Raw genomic sequence first — 13,630 nt, 5'->3', positions numbered from 1 at the left:
AATTGAAGTATAGTTGATTTACAGTGTTTCGGGAGAAGGCAATGGCACTCCACTCCAGTACTCTTGCCTGGAAAATCCCATGGATGGAGGAGCCTGGAAGGCTGCAGTCCATGGGGTCGCTAAGAGTCGACTTGACTGAGCGACTTCCCTTTCACTTTTCACTTTCATGTATTGGAGAAGGAAATGGCAACCCACTCCAGTGTTCTTGCCTGGAGAATCCCAGGGATGGGGGAGCCTGGTGGGCTGCCATCTATCGGGTCGCGCAGAGTAGGACACGACTGAAGTGACTCAGCAGCAGCAGCAGCAGCAGCAGCAGCAGCTGTACAGCAAAGTGATTCAATTATTATTTAGTGATATACATGTATGATATATATATCAATTATTTTTCAGATTCTTTTCCACCATAGGTTATTATCAGATGTTGAATGTAGTTCCCTGTGCTGTACAGTAGGTCCTTGTCATTATCTGCTTTCCATACAGTAGTGTGTTATCTTTGGTTTTTAAAGTGGTTTTCCCCAGTGATTCTAAAATGCATCAGTGACTGAGAGCCTGAAGCCTAGAAGCACCTTTTTGTGCTCTAGCAACTGAGTGAGAGGAAACGATGAGGTAGAGGGAAGTTGTGAACAAGGAAGGGAGACTGGGGTTCCAGGCATGGTCCACAGTTTCCTGTGGGCTTCTCCCTTAGCTTTTCTTCTGTGAGATGGGGATGATGTTGGCTGTCTCATAGGGTTGTTTGAAATATCTGAGTGCCTGGCACAGAGTAAGTGCTTGTGATGGTTGGTTTTCTGTGTCATGGTCTAGGTGGTGGTTTTCTGTGTCATGGTCTAGGTGATTTTTTGGTTCAACACCAGTCTAGATGTTGATATGAAATTATTTTTTAGATGTGGTCAACATTTAAATCAGTAGAGTTGTGTAAAGCAGATTACCTCTTTGTCTGACTGGCCTTGAAACAGTTGAAGGCCTTGGGGAGCAATGAATTAAGTCCTCCTGAGAGGAAGCAATTCTGTCTTTGGACTGAAGACTGCAATGTGGATTCCTGCTGAAATTTCCAGCCAGCTGTCATGATTTGTGCATATCAGGATTTCAGATTTGCCAGCCCCCAAGGCTGTATATTGTCACCCTGCTTATTTAACTTATGTGCAGAGTACATCATGAGAAACGCTGGGCTGGAAGAAGCACAAGCTGGAATAAAGTTGCTGGGAGAAATATCAATAACCTCAGATACACAGATGACACCATCCTTATGGCAGAAAGTGAAGAAGAACTAAAAAGCCTCTTGATGAAAGTGAAAGTGGAGACTGAAAAAGTTGGCTTAAAGCTCAACATTCAGAAAACTAAGATCATGGCATCTGGTCCCATTACTTCATGAGAAATAGATGGGGAAACAGTGGAAACAGTGTCAGACTTTATTTTTGGGGGCTCCAAAATCACTGCAGATGGTGATTGCATCCATGAAATCCATGAAAGCCATGAAAGCCATAGAAGACACTTACTCCTTGGAAGGAAAGTTATGACCCACCTAGGTAGCATATTCAAAAGCAGAGACATTACTTTGTCAACAAAGGTCCGTCTAGTCAGGGCTATGGTTTTTCCAGTGGTCATGTATGGATGTGAGAGTTGGACTGTGAAGAAAGCTGAGTGCCAAAGAATTGATGCTTTTGAACTGTGGTGTTGGAGAAGACTCTTGAGAGTCCTTTGGACTGCAAGGAGATCCAACCAGTCCATTTTAAAGGAGATCAGTCCTGGGTGTTCATTGGAAGGACTGATGCTAAAGCTGAAACTCCAATATTTTGGCCACCTCATGCGAAGAATTGACTCATTGGAAAAGACTCTGATGCTGGGAGGGATTGGGGGCAGGAGGAGAAGGGGATGACAGAGATGAGATGGCTGGATGGCATCACCGACTCAATGGACATGAGTTTGAGTGAACTCCGGGAGTTGGTGATGGACAGGGAGGCCTGGTGTGCTGCGATTCATGGGGTCGCGAAGAGTTGGACACAACTGACTGAACTGAACTGAACTGAATTCCTTAAAATCAGTCCCTCTCCCTCCCTCTCCTTCTTTCTCCCTGTTGGTTCTATTTTGCTGAAGTATCCTGACTAATACTAGTACTCAATGAATGAAAGGTGCTGTTGTTACCACATAACTGAATTCTGGCTATTTATTGCCTGAAACCAGCCTTAGCCAGAACTCAGTTAGATTGCTTTGTCTCTTTCTTCTTCTGAAACATGGAGATTCCCTGGTGTGGGGAGGGGGTGTCCTGAAACATGGGGCACAGAGCCCCAGGTCTGGGGCTGGGAGGCCTGGTCTTGGCTCCTGGCTGTGCCACCAACTCACTGTGTGATCTTAGGCAAGTCCCTTGCCTTCTTTGGCTTTTAGCTTCCTAAGTGGGTTGGGCTTGGTGATGCGTGAGAAAGTTTCCATCTCAGAGCCTCTGAATCTAGAATTTCCTCTGATGCTTCCATGTGCAGAGCAGGCTTCCCACCACTCTGTTCACTTATTACTGGAGTTTGGTTTCTGCTTCCTCATTGTTTGCAGGTTGGGGCACTTGCCCTTTTGCTCAGGAGAGAGCCCGAGTGACTGAATCATGGCTACCCCATCCTGGCTAAAAAGGATGCTTCAGATCTCACACCCAGGCTTCTAAGGACAGGGGCCCTGGCATAAGGGAAAGCTGGACTTCTAGGGGTCTCTCCTGCTGGGATCCCCATCCCAAGTCTGCTCAGGTGCTCAGGGACCTTTCTTTCCCTGACAGCTTGCCCTGAACAGGCAGAGACCACACAGAAAGAACTGAATGCTCTTCCACAAATTCAGGTGTGAAAGAAACAGCACAACCTGTGGTCCTTTTCAGTTCCGTCTAATCCCTTACCTTGCCTGATGTCCGGGGTCTTGGTACATCAGTTCTCAGAAGTTACCGCCAGATTGCTTGCTCTCCCAGGCTGCACGGTCCGTTTGGGCCTGGCATCTCTGCTTTGTCGGTGCCATGTTGGTGAAGCTGGGAACCTCAGTTCCCAGGTCACAGATGTAGCCTGTGGTCATCCCCTCTGAGGAGGTCATCTGCTGCCTCCTCAGGGCATCTTCAGGGAAACTTATTGAAACTTAGCGCCATGGAGCCTTTCCTATGTGTGGGAGCTAAGGCTACTCGGCTACATTCTCCATCTGCAGGATGCAAGACCTTGACTTACTGAAAAACTGCTGGTTTTTCTTGCTGCTGGGGTTGCCAGGCAACATTTCAGGAAAGCTCACACATTGCTCTCACTTTATACTCAGGTCTGCCCCACCCCCTGGTGGAATTTGACTGCTTGAGAAACCACTTCAGGGTGGCAACTCTTCACTGCCATTGCTGCCCAAGTCTGCGATGACTGGGAGGCTCTTCTCCTGTCCAGGGGGCATCAAACAGCTTCTCAAAGGTGCAGAACTTGAGGATCCAGGGGTCCACATAGTTCTGGTCTCCTTTCAGCCAGGCAGCGACCTCAGCAGAGATGGGAGGTTGCCCCCTCACTTGCTCTGCATTGCACCTGGTGACCTGGGCATGGATGTAGTGCTGCCTGTTGTCCTGGGTTCTTAGGACCCTCCTGAGGAGGACTCTTCTGCCTCAGTTTATGGTTCCATAGGACCCTGCCATACATTCATGATGACCTAACTCCTAAGAAAGTTAGACTCATTTGAAAAGACCCTGATGCTGGGAAAGATTGAGGGCAGGAGGAGAAGGGGATGACAGAGGATGAGATGGTTGGATGGCATCACTGACTCAATGGACATGGGTTTGGGTGGGCTCTGGGAGTTGGTGATGGACAGGGAGGCCTGGCGTGCTGTGGTTCATGGGGTCACAAAGAGTCGGACAAGACTGAGTGACTGAACTGAACTGAACTGCTGTTAGTCACATATTAGGCATGAACCTGCTGTTTGCAATTGATGGAAACTCAACTCAAGCTGCCTCCTTGGTTTTTAAAGGAAATTTATTGGTTTATGTCACTGAAAACTCATTGCAAGTCTTCAGGTATGGCTTGAACCAGGAACTCAAATAATGTGGTTGGAATTCAGTCTCTTCTGTTTATCTGCTTTCCATTGTGTTGGCTTCACTCTCAGGCAGACTTTCTCTAACTGGGTGTCTGCGTAAGTTCCAGGTTTATGTCTTCTCTAGAGCTATCAGTCTTGGTGGAAAGAAAGCTTCTCTTTGCCCTCAGTGCCTACAAATTTCTGGAATTGGGTCTCCTTGCCTTAAATCACTTGTCTGCCATTGAAGCAATCCCTGTGGGAGATGGGGATGTGTGTGAAATATACATCCCCTCCCATGAGAGTGGAGGTGGGAGTGTATATGGCTCCATCTGAACTACTGGAGTGAGAGTGAGGGAGAGGTGGTTCCCCCAGAAAAATCAAAGTTCTCTTAGAAGGAGAAAGGAGAACAAATGCCAGGAAGGACCGAAATTTCAGGTGTGTTCTACACCCAGGCCCACCTGCATCCCTGCATTGAGAGCAATTGAGGGTCATGCTGGGGTCCCAGCTCCCACTAAATACTAGTAGAGATGAGGGGTGAGGACCTCTCAAATGAGAGGCACAGAGAGCGAGGACTCTGAGAGCTCAGAGGACAGAGTGAACATACATGTGAATCACTTGGGACCCTGTTAAAATGTAGATTCTGATTCAAGGTCTTAGGTCAGTGGTTCTCAGCCAGGGGTGACTTTGGCAGTGTCTGGAGACATTTTTGGTTGTCACAACTGAGGAAGGGGACTCTTGGCATCTAATCGGTGCAGACCAGGGCTGCTGCTCAACACTCTCCAGCAGATAGGGCAGCCCCTCACAACCAAGAATTACGTGGTCCAGAATGTCAGTAGTGCTGAGGTAGAGTGGAGCTCATGGAACCATGGGAGGGCATTCCTAGCATAGGATGTGCCCAAGCGAATGTTCTGCAGGAGAAAGTATCTGGTCAGTGGGGGCAGGTCATAGGCAGCCTGGCAGGAGGTGGGGGTGCATGCTGACAGAACCCTAAAACTATAGATATCTGGGCTGAAAGGAAATCCTGAGGTCATCTACAACCTTGTGCCCTAGATATGCTGGAGCTGCCTCCTGTGAGCCTGAAGAAGAGACTGTAAGAAATGCAGTGCTCAGGCCCCACCCCACCTGTTCTGAGTTAAAATCTGCATTTTTTTTAACAATCCCAGGTCATTTGCATGCACATGAAAGTTGGATACAGAGTGGCCTATAACAGCCCCTTCCCTGGTAGCTCAGCTGGTAAAGAATCTGCCTGTAATGCAGGAGACCCCGATTCAATTCCTGGGTCAAGAAGATTCCCCGAGAAGGGATAGGTTACACTCCAGTGCTCTGGGCTTCCCTGGTGGCTTAGATGGTAAAGAATCTGCCTGCAATGTGGGAGACCTGGGTTCGATCCCTGAGTTGGGAAGATCCCCTGGAAGAGGGCATGGCAACCCACTCCAGTATTCTTGCCTGGAGAATCCCCATGGGCAGAGGAACCTGGTGGGCTACAATCCATGGGGTGCCAAAGAATTGGACATGACTGAGCAACTAAGCACAGCACAGCACATAACAGCCCTTTAGGATGAGGACACCAGCCAACTTGCATTTATTGAGCACCTACTGTGTGCTCAGATTTGAATGAGATTAAGGAGCTGACTTACCAGTGCCGGAGTCCAGCTCCAGCAGCCAGGGAATCAGCCTGAAGGGGTGAGCGGTGTTGGCGGACAATGATGTAGCCTCTGACTCATAGTAGGGAACTATATGTTTATTTCAAGCTTCAGGTTTTCTTTTATACTTTGACAAAAGCATTAGGTCAGAGGTTTGACATTTTTAGTTTCCCCCACCCAGATTTATTGTCTCCAGAAATCATTGTTGACCTACAAACAGAGTTCCTGCTCCAGCATCTCTCAGAATCAGCTTTACTATTATCTACTTTCTCTTATGTGTCCTATACTTGTGATTACATTGTAACTCATGCCACATTCCTCAGTTTATTTCTTATCTTTCTAAATCCTGTTTGCCCCTAGCATCTTAAGATCGCTATCTCCTAAAAAAGCTTCGAGCTATTCTTAATTATTCCTAAACCCTAAACTCAGAAAACTACTTTTGCCATAAATATTTCCCTCACAAACAGGTCTCAGAAAACAATCCTTCCCATGGCCTCAAGCTGCAGCCTAAGTGCTCATCCTGGGACATTCTTTGTAAAGATCCTTGAACAAATGTCAATGGTTATTTTATAGATATTTTTCTGGGCACAACTGCAGAAGGCTTTTTGCTTTCTCATGTTTCTCTCAAGCACCTTAACATTCTTTCCAGCCAACTCAACCAAAGAAAAGAAAGAACAAGTTAGAATCATAAGGCCTAACTCCTTCATCCATCCCGGGACTGTGCCTGCGAGATGAGGAGAAAGTGTTGGGACTGTGCCTCCATTTTGTCAGTAATGCCTAATGCGGCTCCTGACATACTAGGAGTGTAGGTTTGGCCACAGAAAAGCAAAATGAACTCCAAGGGTCAGACCTTCTAATGGAATGTGCCCAGCCTCACCATCCCACCCCCACCTCATCACACCTGCATCCCCACAGCTGAGGCCTTCCCATAGGTGCTGATCTTAGCAGTCAGTTTTTGTAACAAGTGACCCTGCTTCCTTCCTTGGTCAGCCAGATGGACCTAGGGGTAGCTTGTGACCCCATGGTGGTCACTCCAGATGCTGGCCAGGTCAGCAACCTCTGAGGTAGCTGTCTTGACAGGATGAGCAGCCCAAACAGTCACTCTCTTGGAGATTGGGAGTGGGAATTTTCAAGAGAGGCTGTTAATTTGCAGTGGGAGTGGCCACCAAATCCAGGAGGCGAACCAGTGGCCCAAGGGAGCAGTTGATAAAGCAGAGGGATGGGGGACTTGCAAGGGAAGCCAGAGTGGTGGTGGTGGGGATGCCGGGAGAGACTAGGCAGTTGAGGAGAGAGACAGGACCAGAGAGCAGAGGAACCTCTGATCCAGACAGCAGTTCAGTCTCAAGACAACAGAACTGAACCCCTTTTCTTTCCCCAGTCACTTCACAGTCTAACTAAAACACAGTCATTTGACAATTTATATTTAACTGCTTTGTTAATACTTACAAATTTAAAAACAGATAATAATATTCCAAGTGGAGGAAGGAAATTTTCAAATTAATTTCACTTTAGCTCAGATACATTAATTTATATTAATGTATATTTCTCCCTTTTTTAAACAATGAGGAAGATGAAGTCCTCCCTTCAGTGTTTTCTTTTTTAAAAATTAGTTTTTTATTTGGTTGCACTGGATCTTCACTGCATCATGCGGGTTTTCTCTAGTTGCGACAGGTGGGGGTTACTCTTCTTTGTGGTACACAGGCTTCTCATTGCAATGGCTTCTCTTGTTATCGAGCACTAGCTCTAGGCCCACAGGCTTCAGTAGTTGTGGCACAGGGGCTTTAGTTGCTCTACGGAGTGTGGGGTCTTCCCCAGCTAGGGATTGAACCCGTATCCCCTGCATTCACAGGTGGATACTTATCCACTATAACACCAGGAAAGCCCTACATTTCCCTTTCAGATTATTGTGTTAGCTGCCCCTCTAACAGCCATCTCTCCCTCTCTTCCTTCTTCAGAGAATCCTAATTTTCTTCAGTGATGCAGGTAACTCAGATACTGCTGAGACCCTGGCCCCACTCCTGGGCAGACCACAGTTAGCTGACATAGTGCTCTCATCTTTTTGTCAGCAAATAGGAACAAGCATGTGGATCAGTCCTGGCCCGTGAGATGAGTGGGGAGTCTACTGAGGGTTTCTGGGTAAGTGGTCCAGATTCCTGAGAAAGAACCTGGAAGAAATGGTTCCTTTTCCCACGGACATTTAAAAATAACATGATGCTTGGACCAGCTACAGTCTACAAAGGGGAAAGATGACAAGGAGCAGGACTCATACCCAAATCTTTGAGTGGCTACTCATAGCCAGGAGCCACTAATCTCTGAGTCTTCTCTTTCATGAGATAATAAAGACCTCATCGTTAAAGTTCTTTTTTTTTTTTTTAATCCAAAAACATTGTAATTGATGCAAAGATACAACAGGTTATTATTAATAATAACCAGATTACTATAATCCTGAACCAGTAAAGATTTTAGAAGCTGTCTCCCAATACAATTCTGCTCTTAAGTTCACACAATGGAAAGGGCATGAATGTGAAGTCAGTTTCTCTCCCAGGGCTATTTACAAGCTGGGTGACCCTGCATAAATTATTTAATCTTGCTCAGCCTCACTTTCCTCATAGAGTAAAAGGAAATAAAATATAGGAGTGGGAATTCAGTATGATAATGTTGTATTATGTCTGGCACAGACTGCTGCTGTTGTTCACTTACTAAGTCATGTCCAGCTCTTTGTGACCCTGTGGACTGTAGCACACCAGGTCCTCTGTCCTGCACTGTCTCCCAGAGTTTGCTAAAATCATGTCCATTGAGTTGGTGATGCTATCTTACCATCTCACCCTCTGCTTCCCCTTTCTTCTTTTGCCTTCAATCTTTTCCAGCATCAGGGTCTTTTCCAATGAGTCAGCTTCTCATATCAGGTGGCCAAAGTATTGGAGCTTCAGTTTCAGCATCAGCCCTTCCAGTACATATTCAGGGTTGATTCCCTTTAGGATTGACTGGCTTGAACTCCTAGCAGTCCAAGGGACTCTCAAGAGTCTTCTTCAGCACCACAATTCAAAAGCATCAATTCTTTAGGGTTCAGCCTTCCTGGCTCAGACTAGGCACTCAGTAAAAACTAGCTCTTATGATTATTATTGAGATGAAAATGGTATAATCTTTGCTTCAGTAGCATTACAATCAAAGACTATGGAAAAGACAAACAGCCATTAAATACAAAGCAAGACCTGACAAATGAAAGGGCGTGAAGTTGTAGGAGTACAGGGACATGTGCTCAGTGGTGAGAAAAACTTGATGAACAAAATGGGAGTTGGAATTGCAACTTTTTTTTTTTTTTGGCTGAGCTGCCCATCTTTTGGGATCTCAGTTCCTTGACCAGGGATTGAACCCAGGTCATGACAGTGAAAGCTTGGAATCCTAACTACTAGGCCACCAGGGAACTCCCAACAGTTGATTTTTATAATGTTCTGAACTTTTCAAATTCCCTGTAAAAAATCCATTGCCTAATTGCATAAACATTATAAAATACACTATACATTTTATTATTTTATTTTATTATTCTTCAACCAGTGTTTTCTTTTTATAATGGTGAAAAACTTGGGCCCATCATAAATGGCAGAGTAAAATAATTTATACCACATCCACATGGCTGAATATCACACACTTGTTAAATAGTTGTGAAATGTGTAGCAAAATGGAAAAATGGAAAGAATTGCTTTGTTAGTGGTCAGACGTTGGATAACTGTTGGCTTTCCATCCTATTTTAAAGTTGTCATGATTATTAGAATATTGTTCGTGCAATAAAAAAAGAAATGAGATCAAAGAAAATAAGTGTGAGGTTGAACAGGACTGTGAGGGCCATTTGTTACACTTTGGTGGTTGTCGGGGTGTCTGGCTCTTTTCCAAGCACTGGCAGGTCCCCAGCACAGACCCTTTGTCACCTTGGGGACACCAGTACGTGGCAGGCAAACAACTTCATTTGGCTACCATCCCTTCTTAAACAGGTGGTGGTAAGCTTCCCCCTTGTCTGCAGAGGATGTTAAGGCAGGGGGACTGACTGTGGCTTTTCTTTCTTAATCGTCTCATCTCAGTGAGGTTCTATACTGTTTGTAAAGTGAAAGTCGCTCAGTCATGTCCGACTCTGAGGCCCCATGGATAGTCCATGGAATTCTTCGGGCTGAAATACTGGAGTGGGTAGCTCTTCCTTTCTCCAGGGGATCTTCCCAACCCAGGGATCGAACCCAGGTCTCTGGCATTGCAGGCGGATTCTTTACCAGCTGAGCCACCAGGGAAAAATGAATCCCCATGTAGGAGAAAACTAAGTCGACCTGTTTTCCCTGAGCAGTTGTGTAGGGTCTGGGCTTAGGTGCTGTGAAAACAGGTAAACTGGAAACCTTTTCCTCTCCACCTAGGGAATCCCTGTGATGCTCTCCCCCTCAGGGGATACTTTCCGTAGGCCCATGTCCGAATCTGAGAGCCCTTTGAACTTACTTCCACTGAAGAGCTAGGGGCCTGTATCTGCAGTTTTGGACCGCTACCTGAGCCCTGGTGGCTCAGAAGGTAAAGAATCCGCCCAGAATGCAGGACACCTAGGTTCAATCCCTGGGTTGGGAAGATCCCCTGGAGAAGGGAATGGCAACCCACTCCAGTATTCTGGCCTGTAGAATCCCCATGGACGGGGAAGCCTGGCGGGCTACAGTCCACGGGGTCGCAAAGAGTCGGACACGACTAAGCGACTAAACACACAGCCTGAGCCCAAGAGTGCCCTAACGATGTAGCTGCAGGCGCGGGGCAGCCAAGCAGCGGAGGCCAGCTCTTGGGACAGCCAAGGGCGGCTCCGGCTTCTCTTCTTCATCTGTAACGGGGTAGAGGGTGGGTCTCTGGATGCCGCGGCGCAGGGGTGGGTCAGCGTCAGTACCCTCGGCGGGACGGGCTCAGCGCGTAATGGGGACCATGCCAGACCTAATGGGAAGCAGCCGCCTCACCCCGGCCGAGAGCCTCTGAGATAAAACGGAAGCGCCGCAAGAGGCGCTTTGATTCCAATACGAAACAAATTATTCCTCCCGGAACGGAACAAAACAAATCAGAGTGGAGTCTCACGGCCGTCATTCCAACCCGCAAGGCCTCTGCCGGCGGCCGCGGGGCCGGACGACCCCGCAAAGCTTCGCAGGGACGGTGCCCTGCGGCGAGGGGGAAGGTACTCGCCCCCAGCACCGCGGCAGGGAGGTGGGTAGGGAAGTCCTGGCCCGCGGGGCTCCGAATCCTTCCTGTCATTTGAGCACCCTGCTTCTGGGTGGGCTGCCGGTTGAGCCGAAATCGCCCTCAGGCCAGTGGTCCTCAAACTTGGGCTAGGGAGTCCCAGAATCTTCCAGAGGGCTTGTTAAGCACATTGCTGAGCCCTACCGCACAATTTCAGATAGGGTGGGGTCTGACAATTTCAGATAGGGATCTGACAATTTCAGGTAGGGATCTGACAATTTCAGGTAGGGCAGGGTCTGAGAATTTGCACGTCCCAGATAATGCTGGTGCTGCTCGACCAGATACACCACTCTGAGAACCATCGGACAAATATGGCATTCAGATGGCTGAGTCCCACAGAGGTCTACAGGGGGTCAACTATCCAGGAACTGCTCAAAGGGCATCTGTCCAAAAGTGAACCAACCAAAAGTCCTGCTCCAAAGCTCCCTGGCTGGAATTTCCCAGCAGCCTGTAAGGGTAAGTGGGCAATTGCCAAAGCCCTTTGAAAAAAACTGATGCCAGCTCTAGGATTCTAGGCAGCTTATCTGGGTGATGCTTCTGTTCCAGCTTCTCGGCCTCTAGAGAAGCTCCTGGGCTCTGTGTTGTCCTGCCTGGGCCAGAGATTCCTAGTAGGGAGTGTGTGGAGGGGGGAGGGGAGTGGAGTATGTGGGGTGATCAGGTGGATACTGGAGAGGACAGGAGCAGTAATTCTTGCTGGGGTGATATCTCTGAGGTCCTGCATCGCTTCATGGAAACCATTGAGAGACCTGGAAGAGTTAGACTTACTAAGTCTGCAATGAGTGCCTGCACCCCAACTGATTCTCCAACTCCAGTGCACCACAGTCACCGGGAGGACTTGGATTGCTTCCCACCCCACCCCACCCCACCCCCACCCCTGAGTTGCTAATTCAATGGGTTTTTTCAATAAGATCCTGGGTGACGCTGATGATCTGGGTTCCACAGTTTGGAAACCATTACCCTAGGCTTTATTTCCAGGTGATTCAGTGGTAAAGAATCCACCTGCCAATGCAGGAGACACAGGTTCAATCCCTGGGTAGAGATCTCCTGGAGAAGGAAATGGCAACCCACTCCAGTATTCTTGCCTGGGAAATTCCATGGACAGAGGAGCCAGGCAGGCTACATGTCCATGGGGTTGCAAAAAAGTTGGATGTGACATCGACTAAACAATAATAGCAACAAAGCCCTTAGTGTAGCTGCAAAATGGTAACGGTATGTGTGCTCAGCCCCACCCTCTGTACATCCTTTATCAGTCACTGGCCTTTGTGTTGACTGCCTTTCCAGCTTTCAGAAGCAGTTTGGTCTTGCTTTCTGTGCTGTCTGGTTCTTGGGGCAGGGAACAGTTGTCAGGGTGATTCAGGCATGGGAAAGCAGCATTTCCCACTCCCATTCTTGCACACAACCAGGTACGACAGCTCCCTTCTCCTTCTTGCTATCCCTCACCCTTTAGGTGTGCTTGAGTCCAGGGCTGGAAAGGGCCCTTTAATGTACTCCTTTGGATCCATGCAAGGCCAGGCCTAGAGGGGTCGCTGTTGCTTTTCTGCCAGCAACAGAATGGGGAGTGACACCTTCCCCTCCCCTGCTTTGTACATTATAGCAATTTATGAAATATTTGCTGTTCAGCTGATTAACTGTTTAGGGAAACTTAGCAGAAGGGGAAACAAAAGAAAATGAAGACCTTCCTCAAGTTTTCCATGGCCTAGGACAAGGTGTTTGGTATTTTTTTGGCCACTTTGCACATCTTGTGGTATTTTAGTTTCTGGACCAGGGATTTGAACCCAGGCCCACTGCAGTGAAAGCGCCAAGTCTTAACCGCTGGCCCACCAGGGAATTCCGTAGGACAAGGTTTTGATCAGCATCCTTCAGCTTGGCTAAGGAGGCAAGGTCTCTCCTTTTTAGTCTCCTGTGTCAGAGGCTCCTGGGTGGGAACCCTGAAGCACAGATGTGGGGTGGGAGCCAGCAAGGTCAGTGTGCTTCGGTGCTGGGAGCTTTGGGACTGCCCCAGCAAGCTGGAGACCTTGGAAAAGAAAGGGTAGGTAGTCCTTGCGGGGCGGGGATCAACCAAAGCCACAGGGAGGCATCCTTTGGTTTTTGTTGCTCAGGATCTCCAGAAAAGGCAAGTTTCTTTAGGAATGTAACAACATTTGCACCAAGAGGTTTAGAGAATGTCAAATGTGAATAATCATGGCATTTAACATTGGGATTAGGACATCAGTCTCCAATTTAGATGAAAATAAGCAATGGCAACCCACTCCAGTACTCTTGCCTGGCAAATCCCATGGACAGAGGAGCCTGGTAGGCTGCAGTCCACGGGGTCGCTAGGAGTCGGACATGACTGAGCGACCTCACTTTCACATTTCACTTTCATGCGTTGGAGAAGGAAATGGCAACCCACTCTAGTGTTCTTGCCTGGAGAATCCCAGGGACGGGGAGCCTGGTGGGCTGCCATCTATCGGGTTGCGCAGAGTAGGACATGACTGAAGTGACTTAGCAGCAGCAGTAGCAGCAGCAGCAACCCATTAGGTTTTCATACTTTTCCTCTTAATTAGTTGTACTTTGAAACTGTGGATTTAGGAAATGGCTAAATTGGCTCTAGGTTCCCTATTAAGTTATCGCTATTGTGTGTTGGAATCACCAGGGTCGCTTTGAAAAATCCTGATGCCCTGCTTACATCCCATATATGGGGCCTGGACACAATGTTTTTTAAGGCTCCCCGGGTAATTTTTGGAGTGCAGCTAGCATCAAGAAGC

The sequence above is a fragment of the Bos javanicus genome, chromosome 1, assembly GCF_032452875.1.
Source record: "Bos javanicus breed banteng chromosome 1, ARS-OSU_banteng_1.0, whole genome shotgun sequence".
NCBI classification, from domain to species: domain Eukaryota; kingdom Metazoa; phylum Chordata; class Mammalia; order Artiodactyla; family Bovidae; genus Bos; species Bos javanicus.
The sequence above is the reverse complement of the archived record's forward strand: the minus strand, read 5'-3'. Positions refer to the sequence as shown.